Raw genomic sequence first — 15,963 nt, forward strand, 5'->3', positions numbered from 1 at the left:
GAACCGCCTCCGATGCATGGGGTCCCTGGTTTGATTCCAGCTCCGCCAAGTATGCTGTGTGAGTAAACACCGTATGTATATTTTCTCGGGATTCCCTCACTTTCTTCTTTACACCATTTTCGCTCTTTATCGTCATAACGTCTTTCTAAGCATCGTAGCATAATCATGGGATGTTACACTCTAGCAGAAATTGTTGCCGTTAGGCTGAAATAGACGGATAATTCTTGAATCTGAATTATCAAGAAGTTGGTATAATGTTGAAGGAAACGGGAAAATGTTGAGTAAACCCATGCCGAAACGAGAGAATATTGAGTAAACCCACGTCGATAAAAAAGAAAAGTTTTGAGAAAGTGGACAGTGGTAAAAAGGAAAATGTTCAACTGTCTGATGCAGTAGGAATAAGTAAAGCACTTAAAATACAAGTCGTCGTGGAATTTTCTTGCGTTGAAATGAAGGTTTAAATGTGTTATATTTTAAACAATATAACTGTAGAAGTTTGTTTAATATAAATTCTGTATGTACTAATAATTTGATTTTTTTTTTTTTTTGCATGTTTATATTTTATTTACGCCATTTATCTTCTCCTTCTCGTATTTGAGAACTCCGTTTCTATGCACCGTTTCTCGCTTTTGCGAAACACATTTCTCAAATTGTTTTGAGAAATTTGTTTCTCAAAATTGGGGTTATATGTCTCATTTCCTCAAATGTTACTTTCTCAATTTTAAGAAAAAATACATTTTTTCCCAAATTTAAGAAAACATTTGCACCCTCATAAATCAGAGACAAATCCTCGCATTTGAGTCATTATTTCTCAAAATGATTTGAAAAAATCGAAATCTCACTTTTAAGAATGTATTACTCGGTGCACAGGTAAGAAACAGATGTTCTCAAATACGAGGAATCTTTTCTCGAATTTAATAAACGATTTTTAACAGTGCATCATATGAAGTGATCTCTGCACGACGGATCATGAGCTGGAGTGTTGTTAACACTATTCCCACACTACCAATTACTTGTTCAACTGTAGGCGCCATTTTTTTTACCGCAATGCACTATGGATCAACATCTCGCAACGTCATTCGGTTCGACAGGAAAAATATTCACATGTATGGCGCAAAAAGGTAGGATTTCCCAGGAGATATATCGCAACATTTTTCCAAAGATAATTCCTAAGATATTTCCTAGGGTTCATCTCATACATAGTGTATAGCGGTCCTTACAGAATATGTAAAGTACAATTAATGTGTAACTTAACATCTAGAGATAACTAGATATCCAAATAACAAGTAGGTAACGGTCACATCTTAAGAATAGTTTATTACAGAATATGTGAAGTATAATTAATGTGTAATTATAATTATAGTGTGAAGTATAATTATTTAATATGACATCTAGAAATAATTAGATACCCAAATAACAAGGAGAAAACGGTTACATCCAGAGTCGGATTTAGGTTTAGTGGGCCCTAGCTGTTGAAGGTAATGGGGCCCTTTACGTGTCCAGGTGAATGTAGGCACCCTATATACAGAAATGGATAAACTAATAATATTTTAGGAAGCAGGCTAGCAGAAGGGGCACCATTACTTACATCATAGTAGCCTACACAACAGGAAGCACTGTTACTATGTTCTACGTATATGTAAATTTTATTTTATTGATTGATTTTCTTATACATAGGAAATGGATATCCAGTTTTCTTCAGGTTTTCGGGGCCCCCAAGACAGTGGGGCCCTAAGCTATAGCTTGTTTAGCTTATACGTAAATCCGGCACTGGTTATCTAAAGAATAGTTTATTACAGAACATGTGAAGTACAGTTAATGTGTATGCCACACTTTATTATTATTCCATAAAAGTAATATTTTATTTAGTAAGAAGGAAAATGTTTTTGTGAAAGTTATGTTTGATGGCTGATTTAACGTCTACCATTGTAACACTTCAACTCAAAGTGTGACGGAATTGAAGTAACACCAGGCTTGTGTCAAAATTTAGCACAATTCGGATGACACCGCGCCATTATGTTACATTGGCACAGCCATTTTTTTACTGTGTAACTAGTATAAACACGATTCCTTTCACATTACAGAGTACTTTCAATATTCAATTTATTATGATACTAGTAATGGCAGTCTATCCTGATTTTGCAGAAAATATACATACTTCATCTTTTAAAAAAAATGATAGATACTTCGTTGTATACCGAGTCGCCAGCATAAATTTGTTCTTCGAACATAATAGTATCAGTGGCGTGCGCAGAAGTTTTTCAAACGAGGTTCAACCTCCCAAGCTCATATTTTCTAATGTTTATATACCTAGGTACATATCTTCATATGATAATTACTTATTTTTATATATTTTGCTTAAGGGGATTAAACCCCGAGACTCCCTCTTGCGTACGGTATTGCGGTATACATCTTCCATTCCACAGTATTCAAAATTATGGTACTCAGAATCTTCACCTGCACCATTGTTAGCGAAACGGGAGTGTAACTCTATTCTTCAAATCAAATTTTCAATATTATCTAATAGCCATTTGGCAGTGTGCATTAATTAACGAAATGTAACTGAGGTGAAAAGTGCTTCATCAAATTTAAGCACAAACTTAAACAAGTATGGGAAGAAAAAAAAGTTAAAAATCTAATTATATCTGTGATTTTTCTTACTCCTGTGGCCAATATTAAGATTTCTCAAAGTGAATGATTTGATGGTGAAAAAAAAAATAGAATTTTATTTTTCATGACACGTAAAACATGAGTTTTCAGTGGTCATTAATAGCTTTCTTTCTGTACGCAGAAGTAGCACTGATTGTGTTGTTAGTTTTGCCTATCATCTCACCAAAAAGATGGCAACGAATATTTAGGTCAACAGCCCTTCAGTCACTAGCTAGGAAAGGTTCCATCTACTTTTGGATGTTAATGTGCATGTTGCTGTTATTCTTCCTAGACGCTCTACGCGAGATGAAAAAGTATTCGGAACCAGCAATGGAAGACTACTTTCACATGGGCAAAGAAATCCAAGTAAATATGCGGTTGTTCCGAGCACAGAGAAATTTTTACATATCAGGATTTGCATTGTTTCTGTCTATGATTATTCGACGCTTAGTGAGCCTGATTTCGAGCCTAGCTTCCGTTCAAGCTCAGTACGAAGCTGCTCTGAGGCAAGCTAATTCAGCATCAAATGTAGCTCGTGAGCTAATGGAGCGAGCAGAAGATGTTCCCGGTGAACCAGATCGTGGATGCGAGTGTTACAAAGAGGAGTTGGAAAAGATAAAAGAACTATATAACAAGACGGTCTCTGAATTAGATAAAGAACGCAAGGAAAAAGAACTGCTGAAAATAAAAGCAGAATCAATTGTTGCTGAATATGATCGCTTTTTGGAAAATGCTCAACAACTTGCAGGTTTTGTAGACGGCGATAAGAAACGTGATTGATAAAAGCATTCACATTATATTGAGGTGTAAATTAATTCTAATCCACTCCGTTCTTCCGAGATCAATTTTATTTTTCTCATTTTGAAAATGCTTAACTTCCTAATTAATTTAAATGTCTGCATTTTTTTATACGCACGCAGTGAACTAACGTTCGTTATTCAATTCATTTTATATTTGCAGTACAAATCACTTAGTAATATTTGCTTCCACTGTAAAGCAAAATTTTCCTGCGGTTTTAAAACTTTAAAAAAATATGTTAACATAAGTTGGAAAGCATAATTTTCGTCTCTGGTTGGTGTTGTAGACAAAGCTTTGAAAACTTTATTGTCGATGTTGAAACATCTTATTTCTTTTTCACATATTAAAGTGCAAATGATCTGAACATGTATCATTCGCTGTTTTATTTATATCAAATTAATAATAAAAAATATCTTCATGTTCTAGTTCTGTTTTTTGTATCTGTTTTTACAGTAACGGTGGTTGGCCGCTCAACTCTGGTTGAATCACAGACCATGCAAGGGTTAAAAGAGAGTTACCGTGGTCACGTATTTTAAAATTTTTTGGAGCTTAAAATGTTGATTTCGATGAACTGTGTCCACTTTTGATTTCAGTAACTGACCACTCCAAGATCAGATTAGAGGTCAAAAACAAAAAGTGGGATCAGTTGGGCATTCAATTTTGACCCTTCGGGGAAATGGAATATCAGTTATTCATGTACGTATGAATACGAATCGAATGACACCCATTTTGTCCCAGTCGGTCACTACTGGTCCGCATTACCCAAAATCCCGGATTTTCGTTAATTTCTATTTCAGGGTCAAAATAGAATTTTCAGTAAAATGGCATATCAATTATTCATGTACGTGTGAATACGAATCAGATGATACCCATTTCATCCCAGTCGATCGCTGGTCCGCATTGCCCAAATTATCCCATTTTTTATTTTTAACCCCTAATTTGACCTTGGACCGGCCGGTTCCAGAAATCAAAAGTGGTGTCATTGGACACAGCTTATTGAAATTTACATTTTAAACCCAAACAAGTTGAAAACTACGGGGCCTAAGGAGTGAATAAACAAAGACGCTGATTCTAGTTTGTTTCGTAAAAATAATGTCGGTGTGACTATGCTTATTATAATGTTGAAAATACGTGTCACCAGCGTTTGCACTACCGTGTAATGAATACAATTGGTGTATGGGCATATTCACTCAATGTCGACAGAACTCTCCGGAGCTATATGGATAGCATACAATCCGGGTCCCATTTCTGGTGCTAGCTAATGTTGGCCCACGCGTGATATAGTGTGCTAAGAATGACGTTAAACTCAAATGAGTCGTACAATTCTAAAATGTCTCTTCACCACTTTTTTAAAATGTGTATTTTCATTGTTTATGATTTGTTAATAATAAGCAGCTAATTTATTACATTTAATATATTCAGGTATTTATTTTAAATTTTACGAAACTTACTTTGCTTTTTTTCAGATGTAGAAATCAAGATAACAGAAAAAAAACTTTATTTTCCCTGAAGTTCTGTAAAATAGTCAAGAGACGTTTTAGGAATTGGGCAACTTAAGCTCAACTAACTAAGGGATCTCGTCACGTGAATAGCGAATATAAATGAATTTCAAACCTTACTGTATGCCAGTGGAATGCATTTAAATGCATCGAGGGTATGTTTAAACACCCAAAATTCATATCGATAATATTTTAAATAATAATAATGGCACATAAATATGTATTATCTTACGTAATGTATCCACATGACACTATTTTTACACAATCTATACTAATTTATAAAATCATGTGTGTATGTGTGTGTCCATCTGTCATCAGATTTCAGGTAGAAAGAATTCACTTAAAGCAATCAAGTTTCGTATACTGATTCCAGATCTAATCGCAAAAGGAACCGTTTTGTCGATATTTGACTCGAGGGGGATTGGAGAAGGCGGTCACACGTTTTGAAGGCACAAAAAGTTGAGTATATCGAAAGTCATCACGTTAGACAACCCACAGTACTTTACTGTATTGTAGGTTGCATACTGTTCAGTTTATGTTAACATTTTTGACTCTGGGTATTGGGGGGCGGTCATACGTTCTGAAGGTTCAAAAAGTTGAGTATATCAGAAGTCATCAAATTAGACAACCCACAGGACTTTACTATGTTGCAGGTTGCATACTTCTCAGTCTATGTTAAGCTTTTTGAGTCGGAGGTATTGGAGGGCGGTCACACGTTCTGTAGGCTCAAAATGTAGAGTAAATCAGAAGTCATCAAATTAGATCACCCATAGTACTTTACTGTATTGCTGGTTACATACCGTTCAGTCCATGAAAAGAGCGGCCGCGTCTGCAAGGTTAAATATTAAGTTTAGTCATTCGCTTCCCTTTTGAATTAATAAATGTTGGTATCGGTCCCAAGAGAGACATCTCTGAAGTAAGACTTCTTTTGATTTTTTTAAAATACTGTTTTCGAGTCATTCGAGACAAGACGAGATATTTCACGAGTCGTCTTGTCTAGTCTCGACTCGAATCACATCTCGACTCAAACATGTCTCGACTCCTTCACATCTCTTATAATATGTTTATAATTTTATATACTGCATAAGCAATTGGCTGGGAGGGGGGCGTACGTAGCACAGATTGAATACTATTACTCTGTGTGATAAACATTTCACTTTTATTTGTTCTATCTTTTGTTGATCCATTGTTCATTTGAAGAGAGGTGGATGAGCTGATCTCGAAGACCACTTGTGATCCGGGTACTGCAGTTTGAGAAAAGGTGCTTTAGAGAATCGGGTGTTTTACTGGTATTTTATAACACAAACAAACATGTAAATTTTTTCATTAATGTTCCTATGTATTGTCATATTTTATTAGACCCCTATCTAGTTGAATAAAAAAGATTGAAAACATAGCATTAAATATGAAATAGATTTTTTCATGGATGAAAACAAAGAGGTTACGAGAAAAAGGAAAATATGTGAATTTAAATGGGGGCAGTAAAATCTGTTTTGTCCCAAAATAAGTTGTCTTCCTCGTGCATTTTTTAAAAAACGCTATATAGACGGACTCGCAAATGATTTATGCGTGTTTGATCGTCCATATGCGAACAGTTAATTGGAAAATATCTTTTGGTTTCGTGTGCGCTGATAGATAACAAGGGACAGATGACTGCACTCATGAATCGTAGTATATCGTACAGTTAACCGACAAATACAATCGTTCGTTTGTGGGTTATGGGATTTCCCCAGTATAAAGCATCACCCATTTGCTGTCGTCAATCTGTTCGAAGGAGAGCATCACACGGCCATTTCTACCGTGACAAGGGAGCTCTTCAAATCGCTTTATAGTTGGAAGGGAACGCTCTCAGGTCGAGTTCGACTCTCTGCTCTGCCACGTTCAGAGTACGCATACATATTTCAGAAGAGCGAGTTAGAGAATGAAGGAAAGGGGAAGAAGAGAGACGTGAATGGCCGTGGAATAACTGTGTCTTCGGGGATATGAAAATAGGGGGAGAAAAAGACGCTACCGTTGCTAGTAGCTCCGCAGGGATACCATCCAACCAGCGTTGTTTCTAGTTCTAGTGATTTTTTACATTTAAGCTCCTTGAAGCTGAGTCGTAAAGCTGTACCTTTTCTTTTGTTTCTTTTCCCCTTTTATTTCCTGTTGTTTACGTCTTGCTTTTATTTGTGTAACAAACAAATTTCCAACTCTCAAGAAAGATTTTTTTAAAAAAATACAAAAGATATTATTAGACATCTGCGCGGATATTAAATATCGCATCTGAAGCATCTCTAACGGTATCTGACCCGGAAAATCTTTATCTGCATCCACATATATGAGATAACAATTATATAGAACTAGTTTGTTTTTATAACAATTACTATATCAGTAATCTATATAAATAATAATAAAAGTGTCTATTTGTGACTTGATAAAATCTTAAACCATCCGACCGATCTAGATCAAATTGTCCATTGTACTAGATGAAGTTCGGGCCTGGGATGTTTCTTTTCATTTCACTTCGACGTTGCAACTTAGGAAAGGAAGAGGGCGAAATTGATCGAAAATGACCGATATTAGTATTGAATCTATAACTTTCGTGGTCTTTGAGAAGAACAGTGACAATTCGGATGCCATTTAGATCCACATTCAGCCCCGCAACTTGGGGGAGGGGGGAGATATATAAAAATGATTGAAAATGACTGATATTAGTGTCAAATCCATAGTTATAGGGGTCGCTGAGGTGAATAGTGATACTTCCGACGCCGTTTAAATCCAGATTCAGCCAATAATAGTAATATTGAAGTTTAATTTATATGGAATATTTTCTGATTTTTCATTATATTTTCTTTGTTTCTATCGATTTGAGATCTCTTCGGTAATAGTAACAAATGACTGACTAACGGAACATATTACTAATTTTTTCTTATTTTAAGAGTCTTCATCCCGGCGAAATTAAAATACCGCTAATTTTACAGCAATTATGTGATATCTTCAAACAGATAAAAGATAATTGAAATATGGAAGAAGAGCGCCCTAGACAATATTATTTTGCGTGAGGTACCGTTATCACAAGTCACCTAGTGGCTTTTCGTTTTCAGCTGTTTAGAAACGCGAAAATAAATGCCGATTTTCAAAATGGCTCGAAATCGAAAGCAGATAAATGAGTCGTAATAACGGTTTCTCATGTAAAATAATATTGTCTATAGCACTCTTGTTCCACATTTCGATTATCTTTTATCTGTTTGAAGATATCACATAATTACTGTAAAATTAGCGGTATTTTAATTTCGCCGGGATGAAGACTCTTAAGTCAGCGAAACAAGTAATTGATGCTAGTAGTTTCTAAGATAAGAATTTTAAATATCTTCTTTATAATTTATTTATTCTATTAAATAATATTATTAAGATTTAAGCCAAACAGTAGATAAAATCTTTTCCCTTTGTAATCACAGTAGCATACGAGAAAAGGGAATTTCGTTGTTTTAACCCTTGTGAGTAAAGTATTATGTAAAATTAAGTTGAGTTGATTTTGAATTTAACATCCGTTTCCGCAGCAAGGCTATATGAAACGTGAACCTACTGATTAACGTGGAATCCGAACCACGTGAGCTCCCGCCGGGAATCGAACGTGGGTCTTCCACATGAAAGGCGCGTACGCTAACCGCTTAGCCACGAAGGAGCTCTATGTAAAAAACAAATGAACATTTGCTATATTAAGATTTTCCATATGTTCACAAACACCAGAAATTATATGAAATTTAGAACTAGAATTTCTTCCTTCATGAATTTCTGCGTATATCTCTGGTAGGTCAACTGCGTTAAATAAAATAGAATAAAATCCAGGCAGATACAAATTAGGAAATTAACGAAAAACATATGTAGTTACTAAAGACATCTCAAATGCAGATTTTTGACAAAAAAAAAAGAAGAAGAATGAAATCTAGATTGGTAATACCTATTTATCAGTTAATTTTAGAGCAAATATATATATTTTTATATCTCATTACTCATAAGACTTGAGTTCTTTATTCAAAACGCAAAAAGGTGAAATTGAGGCAAAAGTTCTTTAAGAGAGGAGAATAAATTACCTGAAACAAACTTGCATGAAATCACATTTATATTTAGTATAAGATTTTGAAACCATACAGTAGGGTGGACTTAATTTTTCGATTTGCGAGGATTTTTGAGCCTCACCCACCCACCCTAAAATGGTTCAAGATCAGACCAAACAAACCCATTAGAAAAATTAGCTCAATTGAACTAGGTATGTAATAATTACAAATTTGGAGCGAACCAATCGACTTTTTTTTTTTTTTTTTTTTTGATAATTTGCAGAATATTTAGTGCATCAATTGTGTACGTGAACGAACACGAAACGCAAATGGTTAAATTTGGTATATTAGCGAAAAGCATAACGGCTTTGAAAAATTGTGTTCGCAGAGCAAAACGAAAAGGGCTTCGCTTTATTTCTAATACTGAAAATTCTATTTTCCATTGTTTACAATGAGAATTTGCGCACCAAATGTTTTACCAATATTAAGTCTATGGGCATCCCGTTTTTCGCTGATTATTCCTCAGTAGTATGTTCGATCGGGACATGCGACCCCTTATGATACTCAGCGTACTCTCGAATCATCATGTCGAATTTAGTTAACAACGGTTCGGGCATCTCGGATCAGTATTCGGACAAATGAGTAGTGGAGTAAAGAGGAGCTTCGTGCCAATAATATTAAATGGTATCTCAAGCAACTTGAAGTTTTGAATGCATTTACAGCTTACAGTATGAGACAAAGGTATCTGGTACTTTTGGAACGATTGGTGGGAATGCCACAATAATTTGGCCAGGGAAAATGGAGATAGAATCACATCTATTACTGTATAATACTACCATGACAGGCCATCTTCAAGTCCACCATCTTAGATTAAGCTCCATTTTTTTAAAGGGGTCATGTGCATATCGGTTTCGGGCAGTTTTTAACGTTATTTCCATCTTACCTGTAATTATTTAGTAGTTATTACCTTCAAAATATTTCTTTATTAACTTACAGTTGTATTTCCAAACTTACAACATACTTTTGCCTCATATCCTATGACGTAAATGCAGGCCCGTATTTAGGCAAGTGCTATTCTGTGCTCGAGCACAGGGCGACAGAATTTAGGGGGCGGCAAAATTTTTGGAACTTTTGTTATGATTCACAATAAAGTAATATTTAAAACTAGCAACCCACAGAGTCCCGCGCAAGCGCGAGAAAGTATGTTAATGTGTTTAATTCGCTCTAATTACGGTAGTTACTAATTAGCTAGCTTATCTGATTGTTTTTAAAAAGTAATTTTCTCCCACCCCCACCCCCACCCCAAGGCGTGAGGGTGAACTTGAACATAATGAAAACTGAAAGCGTTAAACTTAGCGACTCGAGAACTATGAACTCAACATTAATATCTGACGTTTTCAATTACTTTTAAAATCTCAGCACCTCCCTGAGGAGTGGATATGATCTTGAAGTTAAGTTGGATTAAAACTGTCACTATTCATCTCAGCGACCGCAAAAACTATGAATTAAATTCTAATATTGATCGTTTTCGATTACTTTTAAAATGTCCCTATGTTATTCTTATGGGAACTATGTACCCCCATATCTCAGCTCAGGTGTAACCCAGATACCTGGAACAGGTCATTTGGATCATTTCTCTGAGAGCTCTAAAACATATTAAAATTTCATGTTTTTATGGCTGTCGAGTTGAAAAGCGCTGTAGATATACAGACAGACAACTTATTGTATTATTAATGCAGATGCTATTAAACCATTACTGACGAAGAATAATGTAATCAACTATTTTTCTTGGCAGTTATCACCAATAATTATTGGTGTGACACAGTGACGTCTACCATTGAGAGAATTTTAAATTTACTATGTAAATTTTGTAACTTGTAATGCCTAAACTGCTACTCAAGAGCTGGTATGTTTACAAAATCACGGCTTATTTCCTTGTTTGAGACATAAGTTTGTGCGGGGGGGAGGGCAAATTATTTAAAGCACAGGGGCGCACAATAATAAATACGGGCCTGCGTAAATGCTTTCATAACTGGAGATCTCTCTAGCACCATTACATATGATTCAATTGACCTAATTTTTTTAAGGAGTCACTTTGGTTTGTTGACTATGAAACCATTTAGGGCTGGGACTTAAAGAAACCTCAGAAGTAGAAAAATAAGGACAATTCTAACCATACAGCAAAATACAATTTAGTTTTTGTAGTTGTTTGTCCCTAAAGGATACAATATACCAATAGCTTGTGCGGTTATTTGTCCCTAAAGGATACAAGATGTCAATAGCTTGTGGGGTTATTTGTTCCTAAACGATACAAAATGTCAGTAGCTTGTGCGGTTATTTGTCCCTAAAGTATACAAGATGTCAATAGCTTGTGGGGCTATTTGTCCCTAAAGGATACAAAATGTCAGTAGCTTGTGCGGTTATTTGTCCCTAAAGGATACAAGATGTCAATAGCTCGTGGGGCTATTTGTCCCTAAAGGATACAAAATGTCAGTAGCTTGTGCGGTTATTTGTCCCTAAAAGATACAAGATGTCAATAGCTTGTGGGGCTATTTGTTCCTAAACGATATAAAATGTCAGTAGCTTGTGCGGTTATTTGTCCTGAAAGAATAAAAGATATCAATAAAAAATTAATAGCTTTTAGGAGAATGTTTTTAAGATTCTTGTCTTTTCACGAGTAACCGCAATCGGCACAAGAATTAAAAAATACACCTTCAAAAAGCTATTATTTGTGCGAGTATTCGCGGATATTCACATCCATGCAAATTATGTGTTGTTGTTTTGACAATACCGCAATAAAAAGCTTTATGAATCTATATAGCTATTTTAGTATCAGTTTCGTCTAGGGATGCGCACAAGATGAAACGAGACAGAATTTTCGTGTCAAAATTCGAGTCGATACACAGTTCTTCCAATAGAGAAATATAGGTTTTTCGAGTAGAGACTTCACTTTTACAGTACATTTTTGAGACAAGACAGCCTCAAATTTTGTCTCGTACGCAGCCCTAGTTTCATCGTATTAGAAAAAAAGGCTTTGTTATTGTAAAGCATCGATTTTTAGGTTTACAAAAAAAATATATTCCTCCATTTTCTCAAAAACGTCTCATGAGGATTTATACTAATGTACACTCATGTCCAAAATGATTGTCGCATATCTATAACTGTCTTCTTGTAAGAATATAATTTGATAATGATTTTGCAGGGTACTTTTAATACTGATGCTATGTGTACAATCGGGAAACGTATATTTGTGCTAAATTTCATAGGAAAAGAATTATAAATACAAAAATTAGAATGAGTAAAACAACATGTTGCTAAATGGACAAGAAAGTTTTATTTTCGTTTTATTGTTCTTATTTACTGCTCTTTTGACATAAAATTTACCACATACATGTCGTTGCCGATTATACACATACTAACATTATAAGAAATACGGGCGAATTCGTTATCAAATTATATTCCTCCAACAACATATTTATAGATATGCGACAATAATTTTGGACATGAGTGTACATAATTTTGTTCAGCTCAATTAGGTCTATTGACTGTCATTTGTCTCATTTTCCAACATGTTTTTCTTCCGTCATACGCTAAGAATATTATAGGTTTCAATGTAGGAGGTGGAAGCGAATGCAAAGAATACAAAGAGAAAAGAAGAAAAATGAACTTTAAGAAACAAAATTCCTCATTGCTATTGTTATTTTTCGTTCATTATATTATCTTCGTACAGAGAGAGAGAGAGAGAGAGAGAGAGAGAGAGAGAGAGCAAGAGGGAGAGAATGGTCCTTGGAATTTCAGTTGAACAATGGATAAGCCCATGATGTCATCGTTACTATTATCAATATTTCATTTCGAGTGCTTTAATAGCTCGAGTTAATGAACCATACTTGCGCTATAGTATTGTATACAGTTGGTTCATTTTGTGCATCCTCTAGTAATGGGAGAGCGCTTCACACCTGCCCAGTCGCCAAAAGGATATGAATTAACCATGGCCAATTGTGTTCCATGGACGAGGCTTGAATTGTGCAAACAGTGGAATAATGACGGATAATGAGGAAACATTGTTTATAGGGTGACGTCCGGGGGTAGAAGCTGTGGTGCTTTCTTTCCACACTCATTATAAACAATTGAAACAATAATATTACGCATCAGCGCGGCCAAAGGTAGATAACCTATCCGCTTATGTAATTCAGTCGTGATATGAAGACAAAAGGGGGTGCCACAAACATTGGCAAAATGACGCAATATGCTGTTTATTACATGCCTATGATAAACCGTGTGTTCGAATAAACATGAACAATAGAAACACTATATCTATAGAGGAGAAACCATTGACAATACTGAAATATAGATGAATAGATTTGCTTTTTAAAAAAATCTACTCGTAAGCTCTTGTTCATGGTGATACTGTTCTTCACAAGAGCAGTGATGTCTCTATACTGTTTTACGAGAAGCATATGATTTATATAATTTTCTTTTAATTCTTAAACTGGGAGAAATTGCAGGTTATGACTAATGTCATCCACGAGATGAGACAAAACAAAGAATAAGATCGTTCGTCTCGTCTCAATTTTCGAAAAAAAAAAAAAGCTTTTATCATCTAGTCTCGAAAATTTCTCGTCTCGCTTTGTAAATGGCATGGGTGATTGTAAAAGCTCACACAATTCTTCAGAAAATTGAGGAAAAACGAATTTTTTTGTAAACCAAATAAGTAGCAGTATTATGTGCATATCACGTCAAGGAGTATGGTTTGTAAGACGTGATGTTTTCTTAGCTATTATTGAAACCTTAAGTGGAAATGGGTTTTTTACAACTTTCGATTTTTAATAAAGGCTTAAGGATGGAAATGAAATTTATTCATCGAACGCTTTGTCCATTACAGGAAACCGCTTCTTTCTATTATCGCTTTTACTCTACACCGATCTCCGTAAAAACCGGAACTGATTGATTACTACCACTTCCGGTTTTCGTAGAGAAAATGGTATGCGAATGGAATATATCCTTGGAACGCTTAATTGATTGGATAAAAGAGCTTCTCGCTATATATTATCGTTTTCACTCTACAACGATCAACGTTCAAACCGGAACTGATTGATCTCTACCACTTCCGGTTTTAGTAGAGAGTTTAGACTGGAGATGGAATATAATTTTAGAACACTTAATTGATTAAAGAAAGCCGACTCATGCTGTTTACTACGGTTTTTATTCTATGGCGATCAAAGTTAAAACTTTAAGTGGTTTTAGTAGAGAGTTAAGGATGGAGAGACGCTTAATCGATTGCAAGAAACAGGCTCTCGCTATCTATTACCGTTTTCGTTTTATATCGATCAATGTTAAAACCGGAAATGGCTTACTTCCACCATTTCCGGTTTGAATATCGGCTCCAAAACTTGAAATCAATTACTGACTTTTGACGCTTTATATCCTGAACAAATTTGGTGATATTGATAAAAAAGTTCTTGAGATTTTTTGTCTCCCAGATGGACGGACGGAATGACAGGGTAAATATCTAAACGAGTTTTGGTAATTCAAACTCTTTAAAAAATGATGCTATACGAGAAGCAAACCATCTATTAAAGTAAAAATTATACAACTTTATATCTTCCTTAAGTCTTCATCCCGGCGAAATTAAAATACCGCTAATTTTACAGTAATTATGTGATATCTTCAAACAGATAAAAGATAATTAAAATATGGAACAAGAGCGCCCTAGACAATATTATTTTGTGTAAGGTATCGTTATCACAAGTCACCTAGTGGCTTTCCGTTTTCAGCTGTTTAGAAACGCGAAAATAAATGCCGATTTTCAAAATGACTCGAAATTGAAAGCAGATAAGTGAGTCGTGATAACGGTTTCTCATGTAAAATAATATTGTCTAGGGCGCTCTTGTTCCACATTTCGATTATCTTTTATCTATTTGAAGATATCACATAATTACTGTAAAATTAGCGGTATTTTGACTTCGCCGGGATGAAGACTCTTAACTTCTGTTCCTCTCTTCTTTTCGTCCTCTAAATAACATTCCACTCCGTATAATAAGGCAGGTTTCACTACTATTTTGTAAACTTTTTCTTTAAGGTGTATTGGTACCCTACAGTCACACAGTACTCCAGCGGCTTCTCTACATTTCGTCCAATCGCTGCTGATTCTGCTTTTACATCTTCTTCTATTCCTGCGTTTTCCTGCAGTATTGGTCCCAAGTATTTGAATTTCTTCGTCATTACCACTTCTTTTTCGTCAAATTCTATTCCAGTACTCTTGTATTCGCTGATTTATGCAGGCATTTTTTTCTATTTGCTTCTAAATGAACTGCAATTTGAATGAGAAATTTTAATGATCTCTTCTTCAAATCTTGTTAAATGTCCACTACTTTTTCAGAATGAATTTACATTATACAGGGTTTTACAAAAAAAATTGTCACAAGATTTTGAGAATAGATTCCTTACGTCAAAATAAGAGAAAAAGTTCATATGTACCTGTGGTCGGAAGTGCATAGTTCCGTAGTAATAGCGTGACAGAAACTTTGAAAAAATGAACTTCAAATTACTATAGTTCCACTACTATAGGAACGACCGTAGTCGGGTCAAGATATCACTGAGGAACTAGTATATGAACTATCCAAATATCCTTCTTTCAAAACCTCCGGTAATTGCACAATCATTTTTAGAGAGACTATTTGGGAGTACTTGATCACTCTCTATCTATTTCTAAAAATTGGTGTGCAAATACTGGAGCACTCTTAAACATGGATATTTGGATAGTTTACATATCCAGTTCCTCAGTGATGTCTTGACCCGACTACGATAAGTCCCATAGTAGTAGAGCTATGATTTTTTCTTTCACATTTTCAGCACCCTATAATTCCGAAACTATCTACTTTTAACTAAGGATGGCCACAAAGATCCGGTTCCGGCGGAACCCGTTCCACGAGGATCCGGTTCTCGGATATCCGGTTTTCAGAACCGGTTTTGGAACC

The 15,963-nt window shown here is 35.2% G+C and overlaps 1 protein-coding gene, 1 long non-coding RNA gene and 1 pseudogene across 3 annotated transcripts in view; 2 read left to right on the top strand and 1 right to left on the bottom strand.

The window, feature by feature from the left end:
- Positions 1 to 15,963, bottom strand: part of LOC145670371 (uncharacterized) — a 508,027-nt gene that overhangs the window by 248,032 nt on the left and 244,032 nt on the right. The window lies entirely within an intron of this gene.
- Positions 1 to 15,963, top strand: part of LOC145670369 (LIM domain only protein 3-like) — a 437,118-nt gene that overhangs the window by 116,641 nt on the left and 304,514 nt on the right. The window lies entirely within an intron of this gene.
- On the top strand, positions 2,644 to 3,817 carry LOC145670370 (B-cell receptor-associated protein 31 pseudogene; annotated as a pseudogene).

This window comes from Thermobia domestica, chromosome 14 (genome assembly GCF_964235325.1).
Source record: "Thermobia domestica chromosome 14, izTheDome1.hap1.1, whole genome shotgun sequence".
Lineage (NCBI taxonomy): Eukaryota > Metazoa > Arthropoda > Insecta > Zygentoma > Lepismatidae > Thermobia > Thermobia domestica.